This window comes from Helianthus annuus, chromosome 17 (assembly GCF_002127325.2).
Source record: "Helianthus annuus cultivar XRQ/B chromosome 17, HanXRQr2.0-SUNRISE, whole genome shotgun sequence".
In the NCBI taxonomy this organism is placed as follows: Eukaryota; Viridiplantae; Streptophyta; class Magnoliopsida; order Asterales; family Asteraceae; genus Helianthus; species Helianthus annuus.
In genome coordinates this window covers 86,565,648-86,584,441 of record NC_035449.2, presented here as the reverse complement: position 1 = coordinate 86,584,441, position 18,794 = coordinate 86,565,648, and positions in this window count along the sequence as shown.

Sequence of the window (18,794 nt, the reverse complement as noted above, 5' to 3'; positions counted from 1 at the left end):
AAACAAACACTCTGTAGACTCAAACGCCTGCGCGTGGTCTGCTTGGCGCAGACATAAGAGAAGAAGTTCTTTTCAAGAAAAACAAACACCCCCTAAGTCTTTTAAAAGAGTTAATTGCCAGAATCGTCCTTGAGGTTTGGGCATGTTTGCCATTTTCATCCAAAAGACTTTTTTGTACCAAATAGCCCCTCACGTTTGTAACTTTTTGCCATTTTCATCCAAATGCCTAACTGGGTTAGAAACAACCGTTTGATGAGGGTTTTTTTTAAATTTCACAAGTACAGGGCCTGAAATGTAATTACTTTTTAAACCTAAAACCATCACTCTCTGCTTTCTCTCTCTACAATCTTCAAAACCAACCATCAACTACCACTCACACTGTGACTCACCTCCACCGTGTAATGCTCATTGTTTTGTGTATTTTGGCTTGTGATTTGTTGTTTGGAGGGCTTTTGGTAACCGGAATGTCACCTTCTAAGCTTGAAGAACGAGATGAAGATATTATGTTCAGAATCAGAAGAAGAAAGCTAGATCAACACATGAAATTCGTAAGAATTTCCGGTCGTTGATGACTGCGCCGGCGACAAATCCGGTGGAGGATCTCATCTCTGCTGTGATACAACTTTTGACCAGCTTCGTTCAACAAATTTTCGCCTACTAAAGATCGTCGTCGTCACTTGTGCGGTCAAACGACCTACATCGACACTACACGGTTCGCCAAAATTTAAATGGAAACTATATGGTTTGAATCAGCACCGCATGGTTCGTCGGAAATCAAAACGGAAACTCTATGTTTTGAATCCACCGCACGGTTCGTCGAAAATTAGAACGAAAACTTTATGATTTGTATCAGAATCTCTGTAATGAGTGTTAGATCTAAAGCCATATGTGTTAGATTAGAGCAGGTCTAAACAAATTTTCATTAATCATTAATATGATCGAGTGAAATTATAAAGTTACAGTGTCTATTCATGGCTTATTTAAGCCTTCAAGCTATGAACAAGGAGTATCACCAATACATATTAATTAAGTATTTTATTTTTTGTCCACAATTGTTTTATATAATTCTACAATTTGTTTCACATGTAAATCTTTACTTTTATAAAGTTAGAGTTTAAAAAGAAATTACATTTCAAGCCATGTACTTGTGAAATTTCAAGAAAAAAACCCTCATCAAACGGTTGTTTCTAACCCAGTTAGGCATTTGGCTGAAAATGGCAAAAAGTTACAAACGTGGGGGGCTATTTGGTACAAAAAAGTCATTTTGGACGAAAATGGCAAACATACCCAAACCTCAAGGACGATTTTGGCAATTAACTCCTTTTTACAAACTACGTCCATAGATCTCGGGATCATAACATTACTATGCATGACCCTTTGAACTCGCCTAAGTAAAAACTACGTTCATAGATCTCATGTTCAAACTAAGTCTTTTAATAACTATTTGGTTAAATAAATAAAAGAAAAAAGATGATCATTTAACTAGTATATGACATTTATTTTCCTACAAGAAAAGAAAATTACTAATCAATTACTTGCTAACTTAGTTTTTCGGTTTAAAGAAATCTTGAACTCCTTATTTAGTCTTTTGGAATTGATGGATAACAGGTTACAGAACGATGATCGGTTTTTAACGAATAAGAAAGACAACTGGTACTAGATGGCTAACAAGGAAAAATCATTTACGGTTGCTGATGTGAAGGCTTGGATTGAGAAAGGAGTCGTTCGAGACAATTGGTACAAGATGGAGTGGTGCAAGTGGCTACCGGATAAGTGTAACATATTTTGGTGGCAAGTAGAAATGGACAGAATTCCGATTAAAAGTGCTTTAAGGAGAAGAAATATTCAGATGGGTAGGGAGCTTTGCGTTTTTTGTGAAGATATGGAAGAGACAACTGAGCATATTTTTACAGTTTGCGCGTTTACTTTTGGGATTTGGCAATGTATCTCGGGGTGGTGTAATATTCCTAGTATATTTGTTTCGATATTCATGACTTGATAGAGCATCACAAGAGGATTCCAGGTTCGGATTTGAAGAGAAAGGTGTTTCATGGCATAGTTATCATCACATGTTGGCGGATATGGAAGGCTCGTAATGAAAAGAATTTTTTCAAATAAATCGGCGACGGTGGCTTCTATTGTGGCGGATATCAAAGTTTTAGGATTTCTGTGGTTTAGAAATAGATTCAAACATACATCGGTGGATTGGAAGAAATGGTGTAATTTGGATTTCACGTGATTAGTGTTTGTATTGCCTTAACAGTCTCCGCCTTGGAGGTTGTTTTGGCGTTTCGTTGGTTTTGGTTATGAAAGTTACTTTTCAAAAAAAAAAAAAAAAAAATTAAGTAAACTTGAGATATTACATCCCGTTTTAAATTACTCAAACAAGTCATGGTTGATAAATATTGATAAGGTTATTCTCATGTATTGGTTTTCGCTAGAGTGCACTAGATGCATCTAGAGGGTAGAGGTGGCACACAAGAAAAGCCCCCACCAACGAATCGGCCAAGAAACTACATGAAGAATAGTCAAGACACACGACATCAAGGGGAGGGGCAGTTACTACTAGGGCTGAAAATGAGTCTAGCCGGGCCCATGCCTGAAGTTAAACGAGTCGGTTTTGTTTGAATTGTTTATCTTAATGTGCTGAAATGTTAAGCTCGAGCTCGGCTCATAAAACCCCAAGCTTCGCCAATGGTTACTACTGAAGTTTCTGGTACCCACTTGATAATGAGATTTCTAGAATATTACATGAAGAGTGTTTTCAACAACTTATACATGTGTAACTCAAAATAAAGCAAGCTGAAGAAACACCTTATATCCACGAGTTACAAAAAGAGATAGTAAAAGAGAAAAAGGGCCAATTTGACTACAAGAAAGCACAAAGGTTGTAGAGATTGCCTTATTATGATCTTGAATATCTATTCAAATCATGATTTTCCTATATAAATATCACCTACACCTAAATGTTTTTACATACAATCATCTTATAAATCATCTCTACTGCTACTTTGTTTCGAGTTAGGTATCTTCCATTCTATGCTGATCCGCAGGCTATTTGGTTAGCTCGTAACGTTGGAAAAGGTTGAATTCCATCTTAACTACACAAATTGAAATCATCATTACTATTATAGTCAAATGAAAATTAAGTTGTTATATTTTTGTAACATTCATTATTCGAAGTTCTCATCTTGCATGAATATAAGTGTTGTTTGTGGCAAATTGACATTATTAGATGACTGTTATTTTAATTTTTAAGTATGGAAGGATGTGCAATTAATTTGAGTTGTAATCTCATCATGTTTGTATGTTTGCTTTTTTTATTTTATTTTTTTGAATTTTGTTCCATTTGGTGAATGCATGTCAGCATATGTCTTCTAGTCATGTCTGGGACTTTTAAGTAAATACCATTATACAGATTTTATATCTGTAGTGGGATAATTTTTGTATAGTTTGATATTTTCAATACTTCATTGGCTAACAATGTAGAAAAATTAAGAAACTTTCTAAAGAATTGATTACTACGACGAGAGTTGCTAAGCACTCTAGAAGCAGGTTGGGTACTGATTACTGATGTGCATACAAATAAACATATATTATATTATTCTATTATTATTATTATTATTATTATTATTATTATTTTATTATTTTCCTTTGTGTTTAAAAAGGGTTGCTCGGTTGGTTGGATCGTCGTTTTTCCGTATGTGTATCGACTATCGTGAACTGAATAAGCTTACCTTGAAGAATCGTTATCCGCTTCCTCGTATCGATGACCTATTTGATCAACTACAAGGCGCGTCCTGTTTCTCCAAGATCGACCTACGTTCGGGATATCATCAACTACGTGTTCTCGAAGATGATATTCCTAAGACTGCGTTTCGTACTCGATATGGGCACTACGAGTTCGTAGTCATGCCTTTTGCTTGACCAACGCACCTGCAGTGTTCATGGAACTGATGAACCGTGTGTGTAAACCCTATTTGGATCGTTTTGTGGTAGTCTTTATTGATGATATTCTTATTTATTCTAAGTCTAAAGCTGATCATGCTCGCCATCTACGTCTTATGCTTGAACTTTTACGTGGTGAACGTCTGTATGCTAAGTTTTCTAAGTGTGAGTTTTGGATTAATGAGGTGCAATTTCTGGGTCATATTGTTAGTAGTCAGGGTATTCATGTTGACCCTTCTAAGATTGAGGCAGTGAAGAATTGGTGTACGCCTAAATCCGTGTCTGAGATTCGTTCTTTTCTAGGATTGGCGGGCTATTACCGTTGATTCATCGCGGATTTTTCAAAAATCGCTGTTCCTTTCACTATGCTAACCCAAAAGGAGAAACCTTTTGTTTGGGGTCCCAAACAAGAGGAATCCTTTCAAACTCTTAAGGACCTTTTGTGTAATGCTCATGTGTTAACTCTACCTGATGGCAATGACGATTTTGTGGTATATTGTGATGCCTCGAACCGTGGATTGGGTTGTGTGCTCATGCAGCGGGACAAGGTTATTGCTTATGCCTCTCGTCAGCTCAAAGTACATGAGAAAAACTATACTACTCACGATCTGGAGCTTGGTGCGGTTATTTTTGCGTTAAAGATCTGGCGACACTACCTTTATGGTACTAAGTGTGTGGTCTTCACTGACCATAGGAGCCTTCAGCATATCTTTGACTAAAAAGAGCTGAGCATGCGACAGAGACGTTGGGTGGAATTGCTTAACGACTACGATTGCGAAATTCGCTATCATCCTGACAAGGCAAATGTAGTAGCCGACGCCCTTAGTCGTAAGACCCATTTCAACGCTATTCGTATCTCTAGTGATCTGCATGCTTGCATTCGTGAAGCTCAGTTTTCGTTAGCAAATGAAGGAAGTCTAACTGTTGAGGTTGATGGCGCTAATGTGAATCAGCTCGAAACTAAATCTGATGGTCTTCAGTATTATCTAAATCATATCTGGGTGCCAGATCGCGATAATCTCCGTGAGCTCATTATGACTGAGGCTCACAAATCCCGTTACTCTATCCATCCAGGTGCCGATAAGATGTACCAGGATCTGCGTACGACTTATTGGTGGCCTGGAATGAAGAGGGATATTGCTTTATATGTGTCTAAGTGCCTTACCTGCTCGAAGGTAAAGGCTGAACACCAGCGTCCCTCTGGACTCTTAGAACAACCCAAGATCCCAGTTTGGAAATGGGATAGTATCGCTATGGATTTTATTACTAAGCTACCCCGTACCTCGAAAGGTCACGATAGTATCTGGGTAATTATTGATCGGTTGATCAAATACGCTCACTTTCTTCCTATTCGTGAAGATTACAAAGTGGAGAAACTTGCTCGAGCCTATACTGATGAGATTATATGCCGTCATGGCATACCTCTTGACATAATCTCTGACCGTGATGGTCGTTTCACCTCACGTCTTTGGCAAACATTTCAGTCCGCTATGGGTTCGCACTTGAATCTTAGCACGACCTTTCATCCTCAGACGGATGGGCAGACCGAGCGTACTATTCAAACCCTAGAGGATATGCTCCGTTCTTGTGTCATCGACTTTGGTGGTAACTGGGATGTACATTGACCATTGATAGAATTCTCCTACAACAATAGCTACCATTCCAGTATCCAGATGGCTCCTTTCGAAGCTTTATATGGGCGAAAATGCCAATCTCTTCTCGGCTAGCATGAGGTTGGGGAAAAGCAGTTCACTGGCCCTGAGATTGTTCAAGAGACAACGGATAAGATTCTTCAGATCCATGACAACTTGATCAAGACTAGGAGCAGACAAAAGAGCTATGCTGATAATAGGCGGAAGCATCTGGAATTTGCTGTTGGTGATCGAGTTCTACTCAAGGTATCTCCCTAGAAGGGAGTAGTTCGTTTTGGAAAGAAGGGAAAGCTTGCTCCTTGCTATGTGGGCCCTTTCGTGATACTTGAAAGGATTGGCAAAGTAGCATACAAACTCAACTTGCCACAAGAACTAAACAACGTGCATCCAGTGTTCCACGTATCCAACTTACGAAAATGCCTAGCCGACGAAGGACTGCAGGTTCCTCTTGAAGACTTGCAAATAAATGAAACTGTTCAATTTGTGGAGAAACCGGTCGAAATCATGGATCAAACTGCCAAACATCTGAGGCGCAGCAAAATTCCCATTGTTAAGGTTCGATGGGAAGGAAAGCGTGGCGCCGAATTCACTTACGAATTGAAAAGTGATATGAAGGCCAAGTACCCGCATCTCTTCAAACAGTCTTCTTCTAAGATTTCGGGGACGAAATCTCCTAAAGGAGGGGAGACTGTAACGCCCAGCGTCCCTAAACTTTAGATACTTGGCAATATCAGTCCCTGAACTTCTATAAATTGTCAGTTTTAGTCCCTGTAGTTATGAGATGTTGATACTTTGATACTTTTGGCGTGAATCTTATTGATACTATGATGCTTGACTCTTTTCTTGACACTTAAGCTATGAGACTTGGTACTTAATCTAGATACTTAACTCTTGATGCTTAATCTAGACACTTGATTCTTGATGATTAAACTAGATACTTGATGCTAGATGCTTGAGAAACTATGATTCTTGACTCTTGAAACTTATTTGGTGCTTGACTCCTTAGACTCGTGAAACTTGATTCTTGGTTGAACGAGAGACTGGAGCCTTGTCACTGGCAGAATCTATGAAACTTGGGAACTTTTGATTTGAAATGTAATCTAGATGCTTTACCCAAACTACACGTAACGCAACGCCTGACCTAACGCACAAAACAAATCAAAAATCGGGAACGCGGAAAGATGGATTGGCCAGAGTGGCCGTCCGATCAGATGACCGTCCGATCAGATGACCATCCGATCGGATGACCACCCAAACGGGTGACCACCCTATCCACCTTATGCCGCCTCCACCTCACTTCCTCACTATAAATAGACCTGTCAAATCACCATTTTGGGCGATGTGACAGCTCTGCTCGACCAAACATGTGCACTCTTCAATTCTTCACTTTTCTGGCTGATTTCGGTACGTTTAGGCTAGATTCTTGTACTTTCTTAATCTACACATCGTTTTTTACATGATTCTCACTTGAAATCACACTTTTCACCGTGAAATCTCTCGGATCTGAGTTCTTGAGGGTGATTTCATCATAAAGGTTGTACAAACTGACATTTGATGACATCCTAAGCAAGATCTAGCTCAGATCTAAGACGATTCATGCATTTTTACACTAAATCTAACCTAAATCTAAGCTAAATCTAGACTTTTCCTATAAAACTTGAAAATCCTCATCTTTTCTCAAACTTTTACTTTATCCGGTGGAAATCGGGTCTAAACTAACTGTAGATCTGATGAATAGTCTAGAGTTTGTACTGATCCAAATCCCTACCGGAGAAGACGAGCAAAGCACGGATTTTGACATAAACCCGTCAGAGACATACGACTGATCGGACAGGGGTGATTTCCCACCGATCAGAACGGTTGTGAGCAGATAGGTTTACCATTGTCTCAATACGTGTCGTACCGTCACCAACTGGAAACTTAGAAACCTTTTCAAAATGATAAACAAGAACAAGGGTCGCCTGATCGAATGGCAACCTGATCGGACAGTAATCCGATCGGACAGCCACCCTATCAGGTGACACTTGCCTTTTCTCTTGAAACTTTCAAACTCTTGGTAAACAATCAAAACTTGGAAGTCTGATCGAATGGCAACCCGATCGGATAGCAGTCCGATCGAACAACCATCCGATTGGGATGTCCAGTTTACCTGCACTCGGATCGAGTGGTAATCCGATCGGATTACCATCCGATCGGACAAGCCACCCTAGTCCCTCTCCTATGAGTCTCACCCGAACGAGTGGCAATCCGATCAGATGGCCATCTGATCAGGCAGCCACTGTCACCTCACACAGCAAGGGTCATCTGACCGACTGGCCATCCGATCGCACAGCCAACCGATCCAGTGACTGGTTTAGCACTTTATTCAACCTCTATGCTCTGCCCGACTCTTATTATATTGCAATCTAATCAGACTAAGTCTAAAAAGAGCTCCCTTTGATCCAATAGCAGTTATACTGTTTAGCAACCACTGTGAGTATACTCGATCCCCTTTTACTTTAAACTTTTGGGGTGTAACATGTATTCTATGAAACTTAAACTTGAATCTTTGAAACTTATACTCTATCCTATGTGAAACTTGTGATTCTTGATTCTTGATTCTTTGTGCTATGTGACGTTTAATCCAGAGTGTGTAGTTCCGCCTTAACAATAGTAGCGCTATAGGAGATGCACCTCTCCCATTACTCTCGGGGGGTATTGTTAGGAGGATTCTAGTTTACCTTAAGTCTTGGGTAAACACTAAAGCATCGGGATACTTGGGCTATCACTGCGTGGACTGCGACACTAGCACGACTGAAACTATTTTATTGTTTACACTGTGGATATGAGTTGTTTTAATCTATTATTCGATTATCAAACTTGTATACTCGCCAATACTTTTGTATTGATATTTTAATACATGTTGCAGGCTGATAGGATGCTTGGAATGCATGGAATTCAGCTAGGAGATGCTTAGAAATGTCGCCTAGTTAATATTAGTCTTTTGAACAATTTGAACAATTTATGATTTGGTTTGTAAGATGATACTTGTGATGACGTTGTTAGATATTTGCATGAAATCAATTAATCTTTATTGAAACAATAGTGTTATGGAATTCTCATGAGCAATTTGAACGCTTAGTGCTCGCACCCCGATGTTTCCGCCATCGGTTGGGGTGTGACAGCAGACATAAGAGAAGAAGTTCATTTCAAGAAAAACAAACACCCCTAAGTCTTTTAAAAAAGTTAATTGCCAAAATCGTCCCTGAGGTTTGGGCATGTTTGTCATTTTCGTCCAAAAGGACTTTTTTTGTACCAACTAGCCCCTCACGTTTGTAACTTTTTGCCATTTTCATCCAAATGTCTAACTGGGTTAGAAACAACCGTTTGATGAGGGTTTTTTTTTTTTAATTTCACAAGTACAGGGCCTGAAATGTAATTTCTTTTTAAACCTAAAACCATCACTCTCTGCTTTCTCTCTCTACAATCTTCAAAACCAACCATCAACTACCACTCACACTGTTACTCACCTCCACCGTGTAATGCTCATTGTTTTGTGTATTTTTGCTTGTGATTTGTTGTTTGGAGGGCTTTTGGTAACCGGAATGTAGGATCAGTTTTGACCACACGAATGAGTCAATCAGAGCTAGTGCTTACTGAAAATGTGGCGGAAACACTTTTTCAGCATGATACAAAGATAAGCGTAACAGAAAGGAGTAGAAATAGATGAATTCACACTTTAAACACTTTTTCTTCACTTGATAACGATTGCCACATGGTCAGCAGTTCGACGTAGAGTACAAGACAACGTTACAAATGAAGACAACTTCAGGGGTATTTATAGAGTTTGTGAACCGCTCATGTGACATGTCCACATGAGCGATCCAGCCTGGTTCGCTTTTGTGGACATATGTCACAAAAGCGGTCCAGCATCATAACTTTCATATAATTACACTTTCAACCCCTGAACTAATAGAAAATAACCTATCTAGACCGTATACGTTAATCTAACTTTACAAAGACGCATGCTTTAGACATTATGCACCAACAAACTCCCCCTTGGATGAAGCCGCAGTCTTTGTCTTGAAAGTTGGTCTTCAGATAGCAGCTTTGTAATGTTCTTCACGCCCTTTAGGCTTCCTGCTCAAAGCAATTCTTATCTTTTCATGCTTTCGCTTCTCTGCCTTCTCTTCTTCCTGTTGTTTCTTCAAAAACTTTCCTCTTTTTTCTTCCATCCTACGATTTTCACGTTCACGTTCACGTTTTGCTTTTTTCTTCATCTTTTCATCTAACTCCCACCATGACGATTTCCACTTGCTTTCGGAATTGATTCCTTTTTGAAAGCACAGTGATACAACACGTTGGAACTTTTGAGCTTGATCTTTATCTTCTGCTTTATAACGAATCTTGTGAATAAACAAGCATTCAATGTCTTTTGCCGAACAATTCACCAGCCACATCGGATCATAGACACGAATATATCTCAGCTCACCACCAGCTCTGTACGTTATGATTGCTTCAGTTGTCAGACAGCTGTAAACCCAATCAATGAACCCTTTATAAAACTCTTGCTCCATTTCTAGCATAGGAATTGTTGTCATGGTTCTTGGAAGCTTTACATTCAGAATAGTTTCTGTCACACCAGTCACTGGATCTACTCTTTGAATACGTCTTGGACGATGAGGCTTCCATTTCAGATATCCTCTCAGATTCTCGTACTTAATATATCCCCACATCGCCTTATCATTCTGTCTCACCTGATACTCCAACGTTCTCACCTGAGATAACTCATCGACATCCCACCATGGTAATGACATACTGTCATATAAACGTTTAAAGTATTGGACACCATATTCTCTTCGAACTGCATAGGCATTGACTTGTGGAAGAAAACCCCAACTGATAATATCGCCAAGCGACACATTTCGATCTCGCTGGAAGTATTTCAACGGCCTTTTGAACTTTCTTTCATGAGAGTCTTTGAACCATTTAGAACGATCAATCTCTTCAACACTCGATTGACCTTCTTTTTCAACATTTGACTGGCTTTTCTGTTCAGCTTCTTTTCTCAAACACTCGAACACATTATCATTCACAGCTTCAGTCACTTTCTGACGCAACTCATCTCTGTTTTCAGCAGCAAAGAATTCCATTAACGTCGGAAATTTTGAAGTGTCTTCAGAAACATCTTCATTATCCGAACCATCCTCTACTTCAACCCTATCATACTGATCGGCATCCTCAACATAGTTATACTTGTAATCTTTCTGTTTATTGATATCAAAAGATTCCAGATCAGCTTCAAGATCTATTGGATTCTCGGGATTTACATCTTTTAACATCTCCCTATACACATCTAGACATAGGAACAACGGTTCATGATGTTCTACAATCTGAGTCTTACTAGACTCCCCCTTTCTCTCAGCTTCTCCACTTTCTTCATTGACTGTGTCGTTTAGCAGATCTTCAACGACTTTTTCTTTTGAAGCTTCGGTTACTCTAACACCTGAACCTCCTGCAGCGTCATCATCATCATCACCTTTTGAACTGTGACTGCTTGCAGAATAAACAAACTCTTCCTCATCATCATCTTCATCATCCTCTTCTTCTTCGCCACCAATTAACTTTGGCGATTGAATTTCTTCTTCGACTATACCAGGAACTGAAGATATAGGCACATGATTATCTACCACCATCGAAGGTACAATAGACATTACAGAACTTCCATCAATCCCTTTACCCTTATCTTTCATTTGCCTCTCTACTTCTGCTTTACGTTCTGCACGAAGGTCCTCTAACTTCAATTCTTCATACTTTTGATCCACTGTTGTTTCTAACATGCTTTCCACAACTCTATTCAGCATGTAGAACTTGTGTTCATACAACGCTTTAGCAGTCATAAGCTCTTTATTCTTCAACTTATAGTACTCGTTTTCACTTTCTCGACGACTCTTCTCCTCTTCTAATTCAGACACTCGAACTTTCAAAACATCAATTTCCATTAGTTCCAACACTTTGTTTTCACCTTCTAACCTCTGCACCTTACCAGCAAGAGACTTTTCTCTTTTAGCAATCTTTTTGCATTCATCCGCCAACTTTTTGTTTTCTGCTATCACCTCATCAATTCTCTTTTCTAACTTCAATACTTGAGAATTGTTTGCAAAATCGAAATCAACATCTAGCAGATTATCATGCGGTATTGCAAGGCCTCTACTTGAAGAACTAGGTTGTGCTTGGGTGATTGGAGGTGTGCCAAAAAGATCTTGTGAAGAATAATATTGTTGATGTGGAGGTGGTGATGGTGGAAACAGAGGAGATGGTTGTCTTTGTGATTGTTGTGGTGTTGGTTGTCTAGGAGGAGATTGATATATTGGAGATTGTGGAGGTGTTGGTTGATGTGGAGGTGTTGATTGACGTGGAGGTGTTTGTTGACGTGGAGGTGTAGATTGACGTGGAGGTGTAGGTTGATGTGGAGGTGTTTGTTGACGTGGAGGTGTAGATTGTGTTTGCATGATCTTTTGAGGGCGCTTTGACACTTTAAACTTTGAAGTAACCTTCTTTCGACCTTCAGCTTTCTTTTTACCCTTAGGAGCAGATTGTGATGCTGAAACATGCTCTAGAGAAGGTTCATAAGGTGCATCTTCTTTCTCTTCTCTCTTCCTCTTTCTGAGTAACTTCTCCTTTTCTACCTCCTCTCTCATTCGCCTTTCACGTTCTCTTGCATCAACTACTTCAAACTCAGACACACTAGAAGAACTAGTAGTGTCTTTATCTACATCATCACCTTCAACATCTTCTACCACTTTCTCTCTTTCCTGTGGAATGTCAACATTATCAGTAAACAAATCTGTATGAATTTCAATATGTGCTACACTAGCCGCCTCTTGTTCCTTTTCAATGTTCACCTCAGGAACTTCTTCATCAGACTCATCTACTAACACAGTTTCAGCCTTCTTCTTTTGTTTCTTCTTTGGTTTTGACAAAGAACCTTCACCTTCAGCTACTGGAGTTGCAAGTCTACGTCTGCGTCCAGACTCCTTCACATACCACTCATTTTTTGTTGGTTTGAAACCCTGAATTATCTTCAACTCCACAGCATACAATGCTTCTTTCATTTCTTCTTGATTTCTCCAATTCTGATGATTTTCTGGATCAGGATCCACATAGTTTGCATCTCTAAGCAATCCGAAGTTTTCAATCACTAACTCCGGCTATGGATGATGAGGATGATACTTGACAAGATTCTTCAATGAAATATTTGACATGTGAGCTTGAACAAGAAGATCATCTTTAATGTTTCTATCAATTCCTGGATATGCACGATCAATCATCATTTGTACAAAACGTGGATATCTCCAGACTCTAACATCCGACGAGAGGTTTTCCACCATATAATGAAAAACTATATGTGAGAAGTTGTATTTCTTGTTCAACACCAATGCCGTTAGCATATTCATCTGATAATCTCTCATCTGATCATAACTACCTTTCGTGTGACTTAGAGAAATCAAAATACAATGTACTAAAAACTTGAACGATTTCTGAAATTTTGACTTTAAGTAGTTCTCGGTGTTCAATGTGCTTCTGTATCCCAAACGTAGCATACACCCCTTCACCATTCGTTCAGGAAATCTTGTTGGATAGTTGGCTTCATCAGGAAAGTTCATCACTTAACGAACTAACACTTCAGTCACCAGAATAGTCTCCAACTTTCCATCCACTTCCACCACAGATGATATCACTTTGCTTGCCTCATCATACTTTGCATTCTGCCAAAATCTACTAATGTGAGATCGGTACAAAGGCCTCTGATCAGTCATCGCTTTCCTCACTGGAATACGATTCATGTAGTCCAATATAGTGCTGAATTCTGAAAGTAAAGGATACTTTTCCACATCTAGATCAACACAACTGTTGTGAACTGGATCGAATAACACATTCGTAGATGCCTGCACAACAACAACAAACAGGGACTTAGACAAAATTTCACACTTTGAACACTTTGACCAAAAAGGCGATCCATCACAGAACATTAAAAGCGATCCAAACATTATAATACCACAAAGGCGATCCAAGGACTTAACAACCCTATAGGCGATCCACAAGAATGACTAAAAAGCGGTCCAACTATAAAAAACACAAAAAGCGAGCCACCCCTAGTCACATAAGCGACACAACCCTAATATGCCTTAAAAGCGGTCCAGAACTTGTTCCAATGGGCGGTCCTAGAATTGTATGAATGAGCGATTCAACATGGAACCTATGAGCGGTTCAAAGTACAATTGTTCACAAAAGCGGTTCAAATATGATCTATGAGCGGTTCTGAACAATCCTAACTGTAAAAGCGATCCACATATCAACAACATGTAACAACAGCTTAAAACTTAAAATTGATTCTAAAATCAGATTCTGCTTAACATTCCGAACCTAAGGGTGTCTTTTGATTCATACAGCTATTCCTAAAACTTTCTAGATCTGAGATTGAACCTACTTAGTTCCGACAACATACATCTAATGCACAAATCTCAGCAATTAACATGTTGTACATCTATCAAAATCATCAGACGATAACACTCAACCTAGCAATTTAGACAGATATGATATTTAAAAGCCCAAAACTCGAATCGTTCATACACACATGCCGACAGACGAGATTAAAACCCACTAGGACTGAAATTGAAAGATGACTTACCTTGCCCATGATGTAAATGATGGAAATCTATCAAGAACAAGCAAAAACAAAGCTCAAACAGCAAGAAAACACGAAGATCAGTTGAGATCGCTCGAATCGCCCCAAAGAAGATGTCGTAAAAGCGGTTTAGGGTAATGACAGAATAAGCGGACCATGTTCCTTATATATGAGGTCTGAACCGCTTATTTGTCATGTCCTTATGAGCGGTCCACAATGTTACTTTTACACAAGAGCGACCCAATCACACAAAAGCGGTCCAAATTTTGATTTTTCAAGAAATTAATTTTTTATACAACTTTCAATTTTTTTGATTTCACATGCTGGCACCCAGTTGACCAAGTCCAAGTTAATGACCTTGGAACAACTGATTGATCTTCCAAGTCCAAGTTAATGGCCCTGGATGATCAGATTTATGAAGTACTTTGTCGTTTTGTTTTAGAAGCAGTTCAAATTAATGAACTTTTGACGTTTAAACCATTTGCACATTTTATCTGTCAAACATCATACCAGATCTTTGTTTGCAATCACAGCTTACCCAACCCTCATCAGACACCGACATGATCTGCATACGGGCTTTGAACTTTCAATCCCCAGTATCAGTTGTCGAAAATAAAATGAGAAAAGAAAATCTTTTTGGGTTTAAAGCTGTACAAACTGAAATATATACACACAATATTTTTTCGAGCGTGTTAGGGGATCATATCAGCTGCTGACAGAACACAAGCACCGTTAAGCTTATTTCATTTTAAACATTTAAGCAATTCGCGTTGATTGTCGGTATATTGATCCACTTTAAATTCTCACAGAAGTTTCAATCTGTTCGGGATACGTTATTTAATGTTTTAGAGACTTAAACGTCAACGTGTGTTCCCACCTCAGTATATACTCCCGTATCCGGATCCCAGTATTCAGTCTTACAGGTGAATATACCACAGCTGATATCTGTTGGGGGTAGATGCGAAACCGTGAGAGCTCAGGTCAGAACTTCCGTTCAGCAGAGAGATGACGGCTCGACTTTTCGGTGGGTCCCCTTTAGAGGATCTTTTGCATTTCAACAGCAGCGACTATCAATTTTATTGTTTTATCAGCATGCAGAGGGCGAAGCTTATGTTTCAAAGCTTTTTGTGCAAAATATTATCCGGGGACTAGGTCAGTATTTCCATACAGCAGAAGTCCCGGGATAATACCCCAGATATCACCGAGTATAAAGACCTAGTATCTCAGAATACGGGACCTTTCAAACAGGATTTCAGGGGTTACCTATATATCCTGGAGATGTTCCCCACGAAAACGCAAGTTAAATTTAGTTTATATCCCAAACCGATCTACTAAATCTGTAAGAACCTACCGACACATCTTTAGCAAGACTGCTTAATTGCATTTTTACATTACATATCTTTAGCGTACTGTGCCCGTCTAGCTGATGTACTATCATTTCCCCTATACTACACAGCTCTTTTTGCATTTTTTAATGTTTTTGGATTTTTATGATTTTATCATGTTTTTGTATTTTTCTGCGAATATCTCCCCCTAAAACTAAATCATATTTTTGTGTTTTTGTTTTTAAACGAAAAGCAGGAAATACAACTGTACAAACAAAAGTTGACAACTCGATACGGTTCAAGTCAGATCGCCGCCCAGCTCGGCTTCACACTCTATAACCCTTCCAGATTGCATATTTTTTAACCCATTTAACCTTAAAAGATAATAAAATCTCTTTTTATCAAACGGTTTCATGTAAAAATCAGCTTTCTGATCATCGGTGCTCACATGTTCAATCCGTATTAATTTCTTTTCGTAACAATCTCGAATAAAATGGTGACGGATTTCTATGTGTTTCGTTTTTGAGTGGTGAACCGGATTTTTCGTAACATTGATGGCCGCTTCATTGTCCACAAATATCGGCGTATCCAAGAATTGCAGACCGAAATCGCGCATCTGCTGTTGAATCCAGAGAATCTGAGAACAACAGCTAGAGGCTGAGACGTACTCAGCCTCGCAAGTTGAGAGCGCGACTGCAGTTTGCTTCTTGCACTGCCAGTAACGAGCCGAGTTCCGAAGAACTGGCACCCAACAGTGGTGGACTTAGCATTCTGCTTACAACTACCGAAGTCTGAATCAGCAAAACCAGATAATGTAAAATCACCCGAGCGAGGGTACCACAAGCCGATGCTTGGGCATCCCTTCAAATACCATAGAATTCGTTTGACGATTGTCAGATGTGATTGCTTCGGGTTTGACTGATATCGTGCGCACAAACATGTCGGATACATGATGTCGGGCCGGGAAGCTGTAAGATACATCAACGAGCCGATGATCGATCTGTATAATGTTTCATCCATCTTCACACCTTGTTCATCCGGACAGATACCATGATTTTGTGCGAGGGGGGTTGATGCAGGACTGCATTCTGTCATGTCAAACTTATCCAGCACGTCCTTTACATACTTCGATTGATGAATGAAGATTCCTTCGGGTAGTTGTTCAACTTGTAACCCGAGGAAGAACTTCATCTCCCCCATAGAACTCATCTCGAATTTCTTCTTCATCACAACTTCAAACTCTTTGCATAGCTCGTCGTTGGTGGAACCAAAAATAATATCATCGACATAGATCTGCACAATCAGCAAGTGGCCAGCTACTTCTTTCGTGAACAAGGTGCTATCTACTGTGCCTCTTGTGAACCCGTTGTCCAGCAAGTAGGTCGATAGCGTCTCATACCAGGCTCTCGGGGCCTGGTGGAGACCGTATAAAGCTTTATCCAGCAGATACACCTTGTCTCTGTTTAGCGGATCTGCAAACCCCGGTGGTTGCCCCACGTAAACTTCTTCTCGAATCTTGCCATACAGGAATGCCGATTTAACGTCAAGTTGATAGACTTTGAAATCTTTCCATGAAGCAAAGGCTAGAAAGATACGGATTGCTTCAAGCCTTGCAACTGGCGCATAAACTTCTTCATAGTCTATTCCCTCCTACTGGCTGAAGCCCTGGACCACGAGACGTGCTTTGTTCCTCACCACGACTCCTCTATCATCACGTTTACATTTAAACACCCATTTTGTCTTTATCAGCTTCTGATTCTTCGGCAGATCGACCAGTCTCCAGACGCCCAGTTTCTCAAATTGTTGCAGCTCCTCCTGCATAGCATTCACCCAGCTGTCCTCGGTCAATGCTTCTTTGTAAGTTATGGGTTCAATCTGCGAAATAAAACATTTGTATGAGACTTCTTTCTGCATATCAGCTATATCAGAATAAAAACATGTAAAAGCTTGGTCTATCTGATGTCTTGTTTTGACACCACTCTGTAAATTGCCGATAATTTGTTCTGAAGGATGATAAGACAGGGTCCGTGGCATTGCAGTATCAGGCACCACAACTTCCGATTCCAGATTTGAAATGTCGAGATCAACAATTTGTTCAACAGCCTCCTCTGATGTCTCATTTGGTTCCTCGTCAAAGGTAGGAGCGGGTTCCTCCTCTGAGTCGTCAGAAACGTCAAATGATTGAGCTGGCTCCTCTGGTTCCTCTGGCGGTATATGAACTGTTCCACTTGGTCCAGCTTCATCATCGCGAGTGCCCACAGTTGGCGTAGGAACATCTAGCGGTCTAGATTCCGGCTCTTGCAACTGACTTTGCTGATACAGGTACATAAGAGCAATTTCCTCCTCACTCGGCTCGGACGGCAGATGAAACGATTCCCAGAGTTTGTCGTAATCAAATAGGAATCTTTGTCCGGGAAGTTGTTGCGACTGTGTTTGCTTCTGACAATCCACATGAAGAACCTGAATCACCTTCCCCAGACACGGTACAAATACCCTCTTTAATGGGCTGGCGTATCCTACGAAAAATCCTTCATTTGCTTTCGCTCTGAATTTGCCATCAGCATCGATGAACGTACACGGAGAGCCAAAAGGTTCCAAGAACTCAAGATTTGGCTTATAGCGATGCAACAACTCAAAACAAGTCTTTTTATATTTCTTCACTGTCAGAACTCTATTCAGAGTATAGCAAGCTGCTGACACCGCTTCACTCCAGAAGAAAATCGGAAGCTTTGAATCTGCCAACATAGTACGTGCAGTCTCAATCAGGGTTCTATTATTTCGTTCAGCCATGCCGTTCTGTTGTGGTGTATATGGCGCACTGAATTCGTGAAGTATCCCCTTTTCATTGCAGAATTCGTACATTTTGTTGTTTTTGAACTCGGTTCAATTATCGCTTCGAATTCTTCTGATCGGCAGCTTGTACACTGTTTCCATCTGTTTGAACAAAACCATTAAAGCCACGAACGTTTCATCCTTCTTTTCCAAACAAACGACCCATGAAAATCTTGTATAATCATCCGTTACCACCAAACAGTAAGAGTCTCCACTGATGCTTTTGACGTTGACCGGCCCAAAGAGATCCATATGCAATCTCTCGAGAGGTAACCGGATTGTGTTGATCATCTTTAGCGGATGAGACTTCCTTACCTGTTTACCTTTCTTACATGCAACACAATCTTCAGGTAAATGAAAATTTTTAAC